General features: G+C 57.8%; 1 protein-coding gene across 2 annotated transcripts in view; it reads right to left on the reverse strand.

The window, feature by feature from the left end:
* Positions 1 to 14,903, reverse strand: part of ncoa4 (nuclear receptor coactivator 4) — a 48,795-nt gene extending 33,892 nt beyond the window's left edge. Inside the window, exon 1 of one of the 2 annotated variants that reach the window (XM_085970279.1) lies at positions 14,807 to 14,903. The gene's annotated coding sequence lies outside the window, so the exon portion shown is untranslated. Of the gene's footprint in view, positions 1 to 7,641; positions 7,759 to 14,806 lie in introns of those variants that run through there. The other variant, XM_085970280.1, reaches the window with a different exon arrangement.
* Positions 14,904 to 15,466: the final 563 nt, after the last annotated feature.

Consider the following 15,466-nt stretch of genomic DNA (forward strand, 5'->3'; position numbering starts at 1 on the left):
ACCTTATCTACTTGGCCTGCTACCTTCAGGGATCTGTGGACATGCTACACTACTCAGTGTCCTACCATTTAATGTGTATTCCCTTTCCTGGTTAGCCCTCCCCAAATGCATTACCTCACACTTCTCCGGATTGAATTCCATTTGTCACTGTTCTGCCCACCTGACCAATTTATTGATATCTTCCTGCAGTCTACAGCTTCCTTCTTCAGTATCAACCACACAGCCGATTTTAGTATCATCTGCAAACTTCTTAATCATAGCCCCTATATTCAAGTCAAGATCATTGATATATACCACAAAAAGCAAGGGACCTAGTACTGAGCCCTGCAGGACCCCACTGGAAACAGCCTTCCAGTCACAAAAACGCCCATCAACCATTACCCTCTGCTTCCCGTCTCCGAGCCAGTTTTGAATCCCAACTTGACACTTTGCCTATCCCATGTATGATGTTATGTTGTTGTCAATAAACAACATGGGAATCCTTGTATTGGTGAGCATGTTAGAAGAGGTCTACTGATCGACATTATGTTAAAAACCTCATCACAGTAAGATTATAGAATGCCAACTGCTAATTTTCACTCAGTAAATTCTGCAGCAGCTAAATGTGCAGCTAGAGCAGTATCGTGCTACAGTTAGATCACATTCCGACACACAACACTCCAATGACTGGAACAACCTCCAATTTGATTGTCCAATTCCCAGGAGCCGGAATGACCGGTGCATGAAGTCAAACAAGATGTTGAGATAGTCATTAAAGGCATGGAAACCTTTCACTGGAATAAATGATCCATAAAAAGAGAAACCCTCAAGTGCTCACACCACAACTGCAATAGTTGAAGGACTGAAGTTCCACGACAACATACAAGTGCTTGAATATAGCAGAGAAGGGTTCACACCATCTTATAATTAAACAATGGTAGTTATGGACAGTGGCTGAAATTGGCAACTGTTCAAAAAAAATTCACTGCAGAAGTTTACCCAAGCAATCGTCAGGAGTTCTCTATGCCTAAGGATTGAAAACATTAAAGATTTCATCAGCAACCAGACTGTTCAGGGTTACTGCAGTTTGAGAGACTGATTTCATATTGCCATTACAAAACTGACTTTGAAGATAATCTAGCCAACTAAATCTCCTGCCCCCATTGTAAATAAATAGAAGCAGAGCGAGGGGGAGAAGTACCTGGACTCTGTGTATCAGGTGGTGGTCACACCTATGAAGTTAATTAATTCAGATGTAGCCCATGGTCAGGGACAGGACGGTGTGACTACGAGTGAGGCAGGTACGGGGATCCAGGAGGTAGAGCTGGAGGAGCCGCAGCCCTTGCTCTTGTCCAACAGGTTCGAGGTTCTTACTCCCTGTGGGGACAGGAGCAGGGACTGCAGGGAGGATGAGCAACCTGGCCACAGCACCGTGGAACGGGGGGTCATTCAAGAGGGGGGAGTAAATAGAAATGTTGTAGGGGATAGTATTATTAGGGGGATAGATAGAGTTCTCTGCAGCCAAGAGCGAGAGTCCCGAAGGCTGTGTTGCCTACCCGGTGCCAGGGTTAAGGACATCTCCTCTGGGCTGGAAAGAAACTCGCAGTGGGAGGGGGTGGATCCAGTTGTCGTGGTCCATGTTGGTACAAACGACGTAGATAGGACTAGGAAGCCGGTTCTGTTAAAGGAGTATGAGCAGCTAGGGGTCAAATTAAAAAACAGAACCTCAAGGGTAATAATCTCTGGATTATTACCTGAGCCACGAGCGAATTTGGCTAGGACAAATAAAATTAGAGAGTTAAATGCGTGGCTTAAAGACTGGTGTGGGAGAAATGGGTTATGCTTCCTGGGACACGGGCACCAGTACTGGGGCAGGAGGGAGCTGTTCCGTTGGGACGGGCTTCACTTGGCCAGTGCTGGGACTAGAGTCCTGGCGGATCATATAACTAGGGCTGCAGAGAGGGCTTTAAACTAACCAGTGGGGGGGGGGGGGGGGGGGGGGGGAGGTTCCTAGAGAGCAAATAATAAAAATGACAACAGAGAAGGTCATAGACTTAGGTAGCAGTGGGGAAATTAAAAACCAGAGCATGTCAGGAAGGGGCAGAAGGTATGGAGTAAAAGGTAAAGTAATAAAAAGGGCAAAAGCAGGAACTAAGTGTCACAAAACATATTTGAAAGTTCTCTATCTGAATGCACGTAGCATTCGTAACAAAATAGACGAGTTAATGGCACAAATAACTACATATGGGTATGATCTTGTGGCCATTACAGAAACATGGCTGCAGGGTGACAATGCCTGGGAATTAAACATACCAGGTTATTTAACGATCAGGAAGGACAGGCAGGAAGGAAGGGGAGGTGGGGTGGCTATGTTAATAAAGGAAGGAATCACTGTAATACAGAGAAATGATATTGGGTCAAAAGATCAGGATAATGAAACAGTTTGGGTGGAGGTAAGGAATAATAAGGGGAAAAAAACACTAGTGGGCGTAGTTGGACGGAGTATCAATCAGGAAATAGTTGAGGCTTGTAATAAGGGAACATCTATAATTATGGGGGATTTTAACTATCATATTAATTGGACAAATCAAATTGGGCAGGGCTGCCTTGAGGATGAGTTCATTGAGTGTATTAGGGATGGGTTTCTTGAGCAGTATGTAACTGAACCGACCAGGGGGCAAGCAACCTTAGATCTGGTCCTATGTAACGAGACAGGATTAATTAAAAATGTCCTAGTAAAGGATCCCCTTGGAATGAGTGACCATAACATGGTTGAATTCCATATTCAATTAGAGGGTGAGAAGGTTGGATCTCAAACAAGCGTGCTAAGCTTGAATAAAGGAGACTATGAGGGTATGAGAGCGGAATTGAGTAGAGTGGATTGGGAAAATAGATTAAAGGGTAAGACGATACATGATCAGTGGTGTACATTTAAGGAGTTATTTTACAACTTCCAAAAAAAAAATATTCCACTAAGAAAAGGGTGTAAAAGAAAAGACAGCCATCCGTGGCTAAGTAAAGAAATTAAGGATAGTATTCGACTAAAAACAAGGGCATATAAGGTAGCCAAATCTAGTGGGAGGATAGAGGATTGGGAAAACTTTAAAAGACAGCAAAAATTAACAAAAAGATTGATTAAGAAAGGGAAGATAGATTATGAAAGTAAATTAGCAAAAAATATAAAAACAGATAGTAAGAGTTTTTATAGTTATATAAAAGGAAAAAGGGTGGCTAAAGTAAATGTTGGTCCCTTAGAGGATGAGACCGGGAAATTAATGGTGGGAAATATGGAGATGGCAAAAACACTGAATGAATATTTTGTATCAGTCTTTACAGTAGAAGACACTAAGAATATCCCAACACTGGACAAACAGGGGGCTATGGGGGGGGGGGGGGGGGGGGGGGAGGAGCTAAACACGATCAAAATCACTAAGGAAGTGGTACTCGGTAAAATAATGGGACTCAAGGCGGATAAATCACCTGGACCTGATGGCTTACATCCTAGGGTCTTGAGGGAAGTGGCGGTAGGGATTGTGGATGCATTGGTAATAATTTTCCAAAACTCCCTGGACTCAGCAAAGGTCCCGGCAGACTGGAAAACTGCTAATGTAACACCCTTATTTAAAAAGGGCAGTAGACAGAAGGCTGGAAACTATAGACCGGTTAGCCGAACATCTGTGGTAGGTAAAATTTTGGAGTCCATTATTAAGGAGACAGTAACAGGACATTTGGATAATCATAATTTAATAGGACAAAGTCAGCATGGTTTTATGAAGGGGAAGTCATGTTTGACAAATTTGCTGGAGTTCTTTGAGGAAGTAACATATAGGGTGGATAAAGGGGAACCAGTGGACGTAGTGTATTTAGACTTCCAAAAGGCATTTGACAAGGTGCCACACAAAAGATTATTGCTTAAGATAAAAAATCATGGGATTGGGGGTAATATTCTGGCATGGATAGAGGATTGGCTATCTAACAGAAGGCAGAGAGTTGGGATAAATGGTTCATTCTCAGACTGGCAATCAGTAACTAGTGGTGTTCCGCAGGGGTCAGTGCTGGGTCCCCAACTCTTTACAATCTATATTAACGATTTGGAGGAGGAGACCAAGTGTAACATATCAAAGTTTGCAGATGATACTAAGATGGGAGGGAAAGTAGTGAGTGAGGAGGACATAAAAAACCTGCAAGGGGACATCGACAGGCTAAGTAAGTGGGCAGAGATTTGGCAGATGGAATACAATACTGGAAAGTGTGAGGTTATGCACTTTGGCAGGAAAAATCATAGAGCAAGTTATTATCTTAATGGCAAGAAACTGGAAAGTACTGAAGTACAAAGGGATCTGGGGGTCCTGGTGCACGAAACTCAAAAGGTTAGTATGCAGGTGCAGCAAGTGATTAAGAAGGCCAATGGAATGTTGGCTTTCATTGCTAGGGGGATAGAATATAAAAATAGGGAGGTATTGCTTCAGTTGTACAAGGTATTGGTGAGACTGCACCTGGAATACTGCATACAGTTTTGGTGTCCATACTTAAGAAAAGACATACTTGCTCTCGAGTCAGTACAAAGAAGGTTCACTCGGTTAATCCCGGGGATGAGGGGATGGACATATGAGGAGAGGTTGAGTAGATTGGGACTCTACTCATTGGAGTTCAGAAGAATGAGAGGCGATCTTATTGAAACATATAAGATTGTGAAGGGGTTGGATCGGGTGGATGCGGGGAGGATGTTCCCGATGATGGGTGAAACTAGCACTAGGGGGCATAGTCTTAGAATAAGGGGCGGCTCTTTCAAAACTGAGATGAGGAGGAACTACTTCACTCAGAGGGTGGTAGGTCCATGGAATATGCTGCCCCAAAAAGCTGTAGAAGCTACATCATTACATAAATTTAAAACAGAAACAGACAGTTTCCTAGAAGTAAAGAGAATTAAGGGTTACGGGGCACGGGCAGGAATTTGGACATGAGTCTAGGTTCAGATCGGACATGGCCCTGTGGGTAGCGGAGCGGGCCCAGGGGCCGTGTAGCCTGATCCTGCTCCTATTTCGTGTGTCTAATTCTGTTAGATTCAGGAGATGGTTCTGTGATAGTAGATTGACGGTTAGGATCAGATCAGCCATGATCTTATTGAATGGCGGAGCAGGCTCGAGGGGCCGATTGGCCTACTCCTGCTCCTATTTCTTATGTTCTTATGTTCTTATGTTCTTATGCTTTTTAAAAAAAAACGGAAGTAACTGCCATTTGGCACTGTTGCCCGATACAAACACGAGTTAAATTAGACTAAAGGGGAGCATTACTGTACTTGCAATTCAGACAATATTCCTGTAAAAGCCAACTTTAATTTGCAATTATTATTTTTTAAATATTAAGCAGGATCTGTCCCCGATGCACACACTTCCACTGACTAATCGCAGGAGCACACAAGACCAGAAAATTAGAGCTTCCCATCACTTTCAATGGGAGATTATCGCCACAAGCCCCCTCAACTGAATTCCAAAAATAAATTAAACCACAAAATAAAAAGATGCATTACTGAAGTGGGACATCGGCGTCCTTCAGGAATTAAGGGGTTAACAATGCAGCTTGCACGCTAGAAATGGTTGAGACAGAGACCGGTGGAGATAGCTCAGACACGCTGACCACAAGGTCTCGATGCTTTTCAAGATTAGATGAAATTAGCTCAGAAGCACCATCTATGATTAACCATAAACTATGGAACTTAGAGATAAGTAAAACCACACGGGGCACAGCGAGACAGAAATGCAGACATGAGGTTTTACTAAAGGTTACAAAATATTACAGGTGAGATCATAAAGATCATGTGACAATAAAATATAGGCGAACAGTTGTGACGTGAGATAGGGAATTAGCCAATCAGCAACTGTGCACGCGGGCTTTAAGCCAAGTAACGGGATTGTGCACGATGCTACCATGGCTTTTGAACGCATAAATATGTAAGGTTTACTATATCAATTTGGAGAAGTCTCCTGGTGCGCCAGTAGAGATTGTCTCCCCACCAGTGTAATAAAGACAACTTGAATAACGATCTAAAACCTTGTGTTGAGTGTTGGTTTAAAATACTCCACAATTACAAAAAATGTAAACATCATCGACTTAAATGCAGTTTCAGGACCTCGCATATTTGCTGTTCTCCCTTAGCATATCATGGTCAGTGACATGACCTGAACTATGACCTGTGGTGTCTGGAAATTGTTTTGGAGACAGAAGAGTTTGGATTATAAACACACTTTGATCCCCACGAAGCCAGCATTAGCTCGAGTCGGCAGGCCACACTAGGTTATATCATCACAATAGGAATGAAGAAAAACACTCCGTGATTTAATTAGTAAAATATTAGCTGGCAACTCCAAGGGCTTAAGGTCAATTGATTGGGGTGGAGATTATTACATAGATTATACAGCACAGAAACAGGCAATTCGGCCCAAACCAGTCCATGCTGGTGTTTATGCTCCACTCGAGCTTCCTCCCCCACCCCCCCAATCCCACATTATAAAGTTGAATTATGTGCCTGGTATGAAAGCTGCTTTTATGTTGGGTTTTGTGGGGTTCGAGAGCTGGTGGCTCCTGAAAAGTGGTTCGAGCACAGCTGATGATGACTACCAAGGTAAACTTGCCAGATTGGCTGCTGGGAACACAAGTCTGTTGAATCCATTTTATTTCTTGTGTGTAAATAGGATAGCAGTGAGCATAGTGTGTCTCTTTGAAGGTATTCACTGGTCCCAGGCCAATCTTACTGCCTCTTTATTAAACATCTAATGGACCTTGCTGTGCCTAAATTGGCTGCCGTGTTTCCCTAAATAACAACGGTGACCAATGTTCCCTTTAATTTATTTAATTTTTTTTGTGTGTGTGGTCCAGTCAAAATATCGGGCATACGCGTTTTTTCCCCATTTAAAAGCCGCTGAGCCGGCTGCATGGCAGCTCCAGACACTGCATGGCAATGCAGCTTAAAGGGTACATTGATGGCGACGACACTTGAAAAGTCCTTCATTGGCTGTAAAGTGCTTTGGGATGTCCTATGGTCGTGAAAGGCGCTATATAAATGCAAGTTGTTTATTTCTGCCCAACTAGACCCCTGGCAATGCCCTAAAGACTGAAGCAATAGAAATGTCTTGCCATCTGACGTTGCAGAGTGTGGTGTTACCATTCCTTCTAATTATCTAAAAGGTAACACCTTAAATTGATACGCAGCAGTCAGTCCCTCGGTGACTAACATACAAGTTAAGCTAGGTGTGGTGGTTGATTTTTCCAGTAGTGGTTTGTAATGTAAACGGCAGTGGAAATACCCATGTGTTGTGTAAAGCACTAAACACCAAAAGTGAATAGTTAATGGTTGAGATAGAGACTCTTGTCAGTATGTAATTTTGTCTGGTCTTTCGATGTGTTTACAAAGTTGTGTTCAATTGTTCTTTTTAAAAAAAAAAAAAGCTCTAACAAAAACCTTGCATTCTGGTGCAAAAGAAAAGCTGTTCTAGGAACTGAATATTTTAAAGGAATTGAAATGATTATGTGCCTGGTACGAGAGCAGCTTTTAGATTGGGTTTAGTGGGATGCTGTCCTCACCGCATCACATTCACACACAAGAATAAGATGGGCCGAAGGTCCTCCTTCTCTGATGTATCATTCTATAAGAAATAAACTGGCCTCAATGGATCTGCTTTTGCCGGTTGATCAATCCATTCAGAGTTGCTCCTATCCAGTGATGTTAAACACAGTGTGTAGCCTGACGAGCAGCTCAGGGATTTAGATAAGCTAGATGGAGCAGTGGGTCTTTTCCTGCCCGTCATTGTTCATATTTCCAAGGGGAGAAAATTACACAAAATTACAGCACAGGAACAAAACCGGCCATTCGCCCAACCGGTCTACGCTGGTGTTTATGCTCCACATGTGCCTCCTCCCCCATAAAGGACTCAACACAGCCCAGCAACAGAGCTTCCCCGCTACTCAGGAGGGGCGGCAGCAGCGGCCTCCTGTCCCCAGTACCATCGCTCCTCCCCGCGGTGCCACACTGCCCTCCCTCACCCACCCCGGCACCTCTCCCTCTCATTCTCTCTCTCTCCCTCGCTCACATTCTCTCCCTCGCTCTTGCCCCCCCTCTCCCGCTCACCCCCTCTCCCTCCCCCTCCCTCACCCCCTCCCCACCCTCACACCCCCTCTCTCCCTCCCCCACCCTCCCTCTTCCTCCCCTCACCCTCTCCGCCTCCCCCCACTCCGCCTCCACTCCTCTCTCCCTCCCTCCCCCTCTATCCCCCGCACCGCCTCTCGCCCTCACCCTCCCCCTTTCTCTCCCTCCTTCTCCCACCTCCCCTCACCCCCTCTTCCTCCCCCTCACCACCCACTCTCCCCCTCCCTCTCCCACCTCCCCTCACCCCCTCTTCCTCCCCCTCACCCCCCACACACTCCCCCGCACGCAATCTCCCCCCACACCCCCTCATTCTCCCTCCTCCTCCCCCCTACTCCCTCCCCCCCACTCCCCCACTCCCTCCCCCCACTCCTCTCCCTCCCCCTCTATCCCCCGCACCGCCTCTCTCCCCCTCACACCCCTCTCCCTCCCCTTTCTCTCTCCCTCTCCCACTTACCCTCACCCCCTCTTCCTCCCCCGCACGCAATCTCCCCCCACACCCTCATTCTCCCTCACTCATTCCCTCTCCTCTCCCTCGCACCCTCCCCTCTCCCTCACTCTCCCTCCCCCCCACTCCCTCTCCCCCACCTCCCCCCCACTCCCTCTCTACCCCTACTCACTCCCTACCCCCCTCTACCTACCCCCTCTCTCTCTCAACTCCTCACCCCCCTCTAACCCCTACCCCTCTCTCTCTCAACTCCTCACCCCCTCTTAACCCCTCGCACCCCCTCTCTCCAGCCCTCCCCCTTTCTCTCCCTCTCTTCCTCCCCCACACTCCCCTCTACCCCTACCCCCTCTCTCTCTCAACTCCTCACCCCCTCTTAACCCCTCGCACCCCCTCTCTCCAGCCCTCCCCCTTTCTCTCCCTCTCTTCCTCCCCCACACTCCCCTCTCCCCCCCCACACCCTCTCCCCCCCTCTCCCGCCTCATCGCCTCCCCCCTCCCTCGCCTCGTCGCCCCCCCCCTCGCTCGCCTCGTCGCCCCCCCTCTCCCTCGCTCGCCTCGTCGCCCCCCCTCTCCCTCGCTCGCCTCGTCGCCCCCCCCGCTCGCCTCGTCGCGCCCTCCGCTCGCCTCGTCGCCCCCCCCGCCCCCTCGCTCCGCCTCGTCGCCTCCCCTCTCCCCCGCTCGCATCGTCGCCCCCCTCTCCCCCGCTCGCCTCCCCCCCCATCTCCTCGTCGCCCCCCCTCTCCTCGTCGCCCCTCTCCCTCGCTCGCCTCGTCGCCACCCCTCTCCCTCGCTCGCCTCGTCGCCCCCCCCCCATCGCTCGCCTCGTCGCCCCCCCTCTCCCTCGTCGCCCCCCCCCCTCGCCTCGTCGCCCCCCCCCTCGCCTCGTCGCCCCCCCCTCTCCCTCGCTCGCCTCGTCGCCCCCCCTCTCCCTCGCTCGCCTCGTCGCCCCCCCTCTCCCTCGCTCGCCTCGTCGCCCCCCTCTCCCTCGCTCGCCTCGTCGCCCCCCCTCTCCCTCGCTCGCCTCGTCGCCCCCCCTCTCCCTCGCTCGCCTCGTCGCCCCCCCTCTCCCTCGCTCGCCTCGTCGCCCCCCCTCTCCCTCGCTCGCCCCCCCCTCCCTCGCTCGCCCCCCCCTCTCCCTCGCTCGCCTCGTCGCCCCCCCTCTCCCTCGCTCGCCTCGTCGCCCCCCCTCTCCTCGCTCGCCTCGTCGCCCCCTCTCCCCTCGCTCGCCTCGTCGCCCCCCCCTCTCCCTCGCTCGCTCCCCCCTCCCTCGCTCGCCTCGTCGCCCCCCCTCTCGCCTCGTCGCCCCCCCCTCTCCCTCGCTCGCCTCGTCGCCCCCCTCTCCCTCGCTCGCCTCGTCGCCCCCCCTCTCCCTCGCTCGCCTCGTCGCCCCCTCTCCCTCGCTCGCCTCGTCGCCCCCCCTCTCCCTCGCTCGCCTCGTCGCCCCCCCTCCCTCGCTTGCCTCGTCGCCCCCCCCTCTCCCTCGCTCGCCTCGTCGCCCCCCCTCTCCCTCGCTCGCCTCGTCGCCCCCCCCTCTCCCTCGCTCGCCTCGTCGCCCCCCTCTCCCTCGCTCGCCTCGTCGCCCCCCGCTCGCCTCGTCGCGCCCCCGCTCGCCTCGTCGCCCCCCCCGCTCGCCTCGTCGCCCCCCCCCCCCACTCCTCGCTCGCCTCGTCGCCTCCCCGCTCGCCTCGTCGCCCCCCCTCTCCCCCGCTCGCCTCGTCGCCCCCCTCTCCCCCGCTCGCCTCGTCGCCCCCCTCTCCCCTGCTCGCCTCCCCTCTCCTCGTCGCCCCCCCTCTCCCCCGCTCGCCTCGTCGCCCCCCTCTCCCCTGCTCGCCTCCCCTCTCCTCGTCGCCCCCCCTCTCCCTCGCTCGCCTCGTCGCCCCCCCTCTCCCTCGCGCCTCGTCGCCCCCCCCTCCCTCGCCTCGTCGCCCCCCCTCTCCCTCGCTCGCCTCGTCGCCCCCCCTCTCCCTCGCTCGCCTCGTCGCCCCCCCTCTCCTCGCTCGCCTCGTCGCCCCCCCTCTCCCTCGCTCGCCTCGTCGCCCCCCCCTCTCGCCTCGTCGCCCCCCTCTCCCTCGCTCGCCTCGTCGCCCCCCCCTCTCCCTCGCTCGCCTCGTCGCCCCCCCCTCTCCCTCGCTCGCATCGTCGCCCCCCCTCTCCCTCGCTCGCCTCGTCGCCCCCCCTCTCCTCGTCGCCCCCCCTCTCCCTCGCTCGCCTCGTCGCCCCCCCCGCTCGCCTCGTCGCCCCCCCCGCTCGCCTCGTCGCGCCCCCGCTCGCCTCGTCGCCCCCCCCGCTCGCCTCGTCGCCCCCCCGCTCCCTCGTCGCCTCCCCGCTCGCCTCGTCGCCCCCCCTCTCCCCCGCTCGCCTCGTCGCCCCCCTCTCCCCCGCTCGCCTCCCCCTCTCCTCGTCGCCCCCCCTCTCCTCGTCGCCCCCCCTCTCCCTCGCTCGCCTCGTCGCCCCCCCCCTCCCTCGCTCGCCTCGTCGCCCCCCCTCTCGCCTCGTCGCCCCCCCCTCTCGCCTCGTCGCCCCCCCTCTCCCTCGCTCGCCTCGTCGCCCCCCTCTCCCTCGCTCGCCTCGTCGCCCCCCCCTCTCCCTCGCTCGCATCGTCGCCCCCCCTCTCCCTCGCTCGCCTCGTCGCCCCCCCTCTCCTCGTCGCCCCCCCCTCTCCCTCGCTCGCCTCGTCGCCCCCCCCGCTCGCCTCGTCGCCCCCCCGCTCGCCTCGTCGCCCCCCCGCTCGCCTCGTCGCCCCCCCCGCTCGCCTCGTCGCCCCCCCCGCTCCCTCGCTCGCCTCGTCGCCTCCCCGCTCGCCTCGTCGCCCCCCCTCTCCCCGCTCGCCGCCTCGTCGCCCCCCTCTCCCCCGCTCGCCTCCCCCCTCTCCTCGTCGCCCCCCCTCTCCTCGTCGCCCCCCCTCTCCCTCGCTCGCCTCGTCGCCCCCCCTCTCCCTCGCTCGCCTCGTCGCCCCCCCCCCTCTCCCTCGCTCGCCTCGTCGCCCCCCTCTCCTCGCTCGCCTCGTCGCCCCCCCTCTCCCTCGCTCGCCTCGTCGCCCCCCCTCCTCGCCTCGTCGCCCCCCCTCCCTCGCCTCGTCGCCCCCCGGCCCCCTCTCCCTCGCTCGGCCTCGTCGCCCCCCCCTCCCTCGCTCGCCTCGTCGCCCCCCCTCTCCCTCGCTCGCCTCGTCGCCCCCCCTCTCCCTCGCTCGCCTCGTCGCCCCCCCCCCCCTCGCTCGCCTCGTCGCCCCCCCTCTCCCTCGCTCGCCTCGTCGCCCCCCCTCTCCCTCGCTCGCCTCGTCGACCCCCCTCTCCCTCGCTCGCCTCGTCGCCCCCCCTCTCCCTCGCTCGCCTCGTCGCCCCCCCTCTCCCTCGCTCGCCTCGTCGCCCCCCCTCTCCCTCGCTCGCCTCGTCGCCCCCCTCTCCCTCGCTTGCCTCGTCGCCCCCCCTCTCCCTCGCTCGCTCCCCCCTCCCTCGCTCGCCTCGTCGCCCCCCCTCTCCCTCGCTCGCCTCGTCGCCCCCCCCTCTCCCTCGCTCGCCTCGTCGCCCCCCCTCTCCCTCGCTCGCCTCGTCGCCCCCCCTCTCCCTCGCTCGCCTCGTCGCCCCCCCTCTCCCTCGCTCGCCTCGTCGCCCCCCTCTCCCTCGCTCGCCTCGTCGCCCCCCCTCCCTCGCTCGCTCCCCCCTCCCTCGCTCGCCTCGTCGCCCCCCTCTCCCTCGCTCGCCTCGTCGCCCCCCCCCCTCGCTCGCCTCGTCGCCCCCCCTCTCCCTCGCTCGCCTCGTCGCCCCCCTCTCCCTCGCTCGCCTCGTCGCCCCCCTCTCCCTCGCTTGCCTCGTCGCCCCCCCTCTCCCTCGCTCGCTCCCCCCTCCCTCGCTCGCCTCGTCGCCCCCCCTCTCCCTCGCTCGCTCCCCCCTCCCTCGCTCGCCTCGTCGCCCCCCCTCTCCCTCGCTCGCCTCGTCGCCCCCCCCTCTCCCTCGCTCGCCTCGTCGCCCCCCCTCTCCCTCGCTCGCCTCGTCGCCCCCCCTCTCCCTCGCTCGCCTCGTCGCCCCCCCTCTCCCTCGCTCGCCTCGTCGCCCCCCCTCCCTCGCTCGCTCCCCCCTCCCTCGCTCGCCTCGTCGCCCCCCTCTCCCTCGCTCGCCTCGTCGCCCCCCCCCCTCGCTCGCCTCGTCGCCCCCCCTCTCCCTCGCTCGCCTCGTCGCCCCCCTCTCCCTCGCTCGCCTCGTCGCCCCCCTCTCCCTCGCTTGCCTCGTCGCCCCCCCTCTCCCTCGCTCGCTCCCCCCTCCCTCGCTCGCCTCGTCGCCCCCCCTCTCCCTCGCTCGCTCCCCCCCCTCCCTCGCTCGCCTCGTCGCCCCCCCTCTCCCTCGCTCGCCTCGTCGCCCCCCCCTCTCCCTCGCTCGCCTCGTCGCCCCCCCTCTCCCTCGCTCGCCTCGTCGCCCCCCCTCTCCCTCGCTCGCCTCGTCGCCCCCCTCTCCCTCGCTCGCCTCGTCGCCCCCCTCTCCCTCGCTCGCCTCGTCGCCCCCCCCTCCCTCGCTCGCTCCCCCCTCCCTCGCTCGCCTCGTCGCCCCCCTCTCCCTCGCTCGCCTCGTCGCCCCCCCTCTCCCTCGCTCGCCTCGTCGCCCCCCCTCTCCCTCGCTCGCCTCGTCGCCCCCCCTCTCCCTCGCTCGCCTCGTCGCCCCCCCTCTCCTCGTCGCCCCCCCTCTCCCTCGCTCGCCTCGTCGCCCCCCCCTCTCCCTCGCTCGCCTCGTCGCCCCCCTCTCCCTCGCTCGCCTCGTCGCCCCCCTCTCCCTCGCTCGCTCCCCCCTCCCTCGCTCGCCTCACCCCCCTCCCTCGCTCGCCTCACCCCCCTCCCTCGCTCACCTCACCCCCCTCCCTCGCTCACCTCACCCCCCTCCCTCGCTCACCTCACCCCCCTCCCTCACTCACCTCACCCCCCTCCCTCACCTCACCCCCCTCCCTCACCTCACCCCCCTCCCTCACTCACCTCACCGTCCACCCCTCTCCCTCATCCCCCTCATCGTCCACCCCTCTCCCTCACCCCCCTCATCGTCCACCCCTCTCCCTCACTCACGCCCCTCTCCCTCACTCACCTCATCGTCCACCCCTCTCCCTCACCTCATCGTTCACCCCTCTCCCTCACCTCATCGCCCCCTCCTCTCCCTCTCACCTCATCGCCCCCTCCTCTCCCACTCACCTCATCGTCCACCCCTCTCCCTCACTCACTCACCTCATTGCCCCCCTCCTCTCTCTCTCCCTCACTCACCTCACCGTCCACCCCTCTCCCTCATCCCCCTCATCGTCCACCCCTCTCCCTCACCCCCTCATCGTCCACCCCTCTCCCTCACTCACGCCCCTCTCCCTCACTCACCTCATCGTCCACCCCTCTCCCTCACCTCATCGTTCATCCCTCTCCCTCACCTCATCGCCCCCTCCTCTCCCTCTCACCTCATCGCCCCCTCCTCTCCCACTCACCTCATCGTCCACCCCTCTCCCTCACTCACCTCACCGTCCACCCCTCTCCCTCACTCACCTCACCGTCCACCCCTCTCCCTCACTCACCTCATCGCCCCCCTCCTCTCTCCCTCACTCACCTCACCGTCCATCCCTCTCCCACCCCCCTCTCCCTCACCCCTCTCCCTCTCCCACCTCACCGTCCACCCCTCTCCCCTCTCCCTCACTCACCTCACCGTCCACCCCTCTCCCTCACTCACTCACCTCATCGCCCCCTCCTCTCTCTCTCCCTCACTCACCTCACCGTCCACCCCTCTCCCTCACTCACTCACCTCACCGTCCACCCCTCTCCCTCACTCACCTCACCGTCCACCCCTCTCCCTCACTCACCTCACCGTCCACCCCTCTCCCTCACTCACTCACCTCATCCTCTCTCTCTCTCCCTCACTCACCCCCCTCTCCCTCACTCACCTCATCGTCCACCCCTCTCCCTCACCTCATCGTCCACCCCTCTCCCTCACCTCATCGTCCACCCCTCTCCCTCACCTCATCGTCCACCCCTCTCCCTCACCTCATCGCCCCCCTCCTCTCTCCCTCTCACCTCATCGCCCCCCTCCTCTCTCCCTCTCACCTCATCGCCCCCCTCCTCTCTCCCTCTCACCTCATCGCCCCCCTCCTCTCTCCCTCTCACCTCATCGTCCACCCCTCTCACTCACCTCATCGCCCCCCTCCTCTCTCTCTCATCCCCCACCTCTCTCTCTCATCCCCCACCATTCTCTCTCACACACACTCTCTTTCCCTCACACTCTCTCTCACCCGCTCTCCGGGCCGCCCGCTCGCGCTCCTGCCGTCCGTCGCTTCACCTTGAGGCGCGCGCCAAGTCCCGCGAGAACAGCGGACATCCCGGACCCACCCACCCACCGGTAGCTGTCGCGGGGGGAGCGGTTGACCACTTCAGCTCTTGTGGCGGATTCCACATTTTAAAAACCCTCCAGAAAATCCGTATTCTGTTTGAGGCACAAATGTATAAATCACAGCACTCGTGTTTGTATTATTACGAATGCTTACAATTATTATCTTGCATTTAAGTGATCCATCATCCCCCCCCCGTCCAGTTGGCGGATGGTTCGGTCCACGGGCTCCCACAGTGTTGCCCCGCCCCCCAGGACGGTTTCCTGAGGGGGGCGCGGGGAGGGGGCGGGGCGGGCCCGATGAGGGGGCGGGGCGCGGGGAGGGGGCGGGGCGATTCTGAGGCTGTCGGCTCCCTGGTTGCTGCCCCCTAGCGGTCACCAAGCGCTCACTCCTCCCGGTGACTGGAGGCTCTTCCACCATAGAAGGTATCACCCTCCCCCCCCCCCCGTTGGGGTCTCAGTGATAATGGCCTCCCAAAGCCTCTCGGCTCAGCCGTTACTCAGCTGTAGTTAGCACTCTCACCGCTGAAGGTTGAGGGTTCATAGTCCCACTCCAGCGACTTGA

This window comes from Somniosus microcephalus, chromosome 29 (genome assembly GCF_052327205.1).
Source record: "Somniosus microcephalus isolate GS21.2 chromosome 29, FLI_Smic_1.0, whole genome shotgun sequence".
NCBI classification, from domain to species: domain Eukaryota; kingdom Metazoa; phylum Chordata; class Chondrichthyes; order Squaliformes; family Somniosidae; genus Somniosus; species Somniosus microcephalus.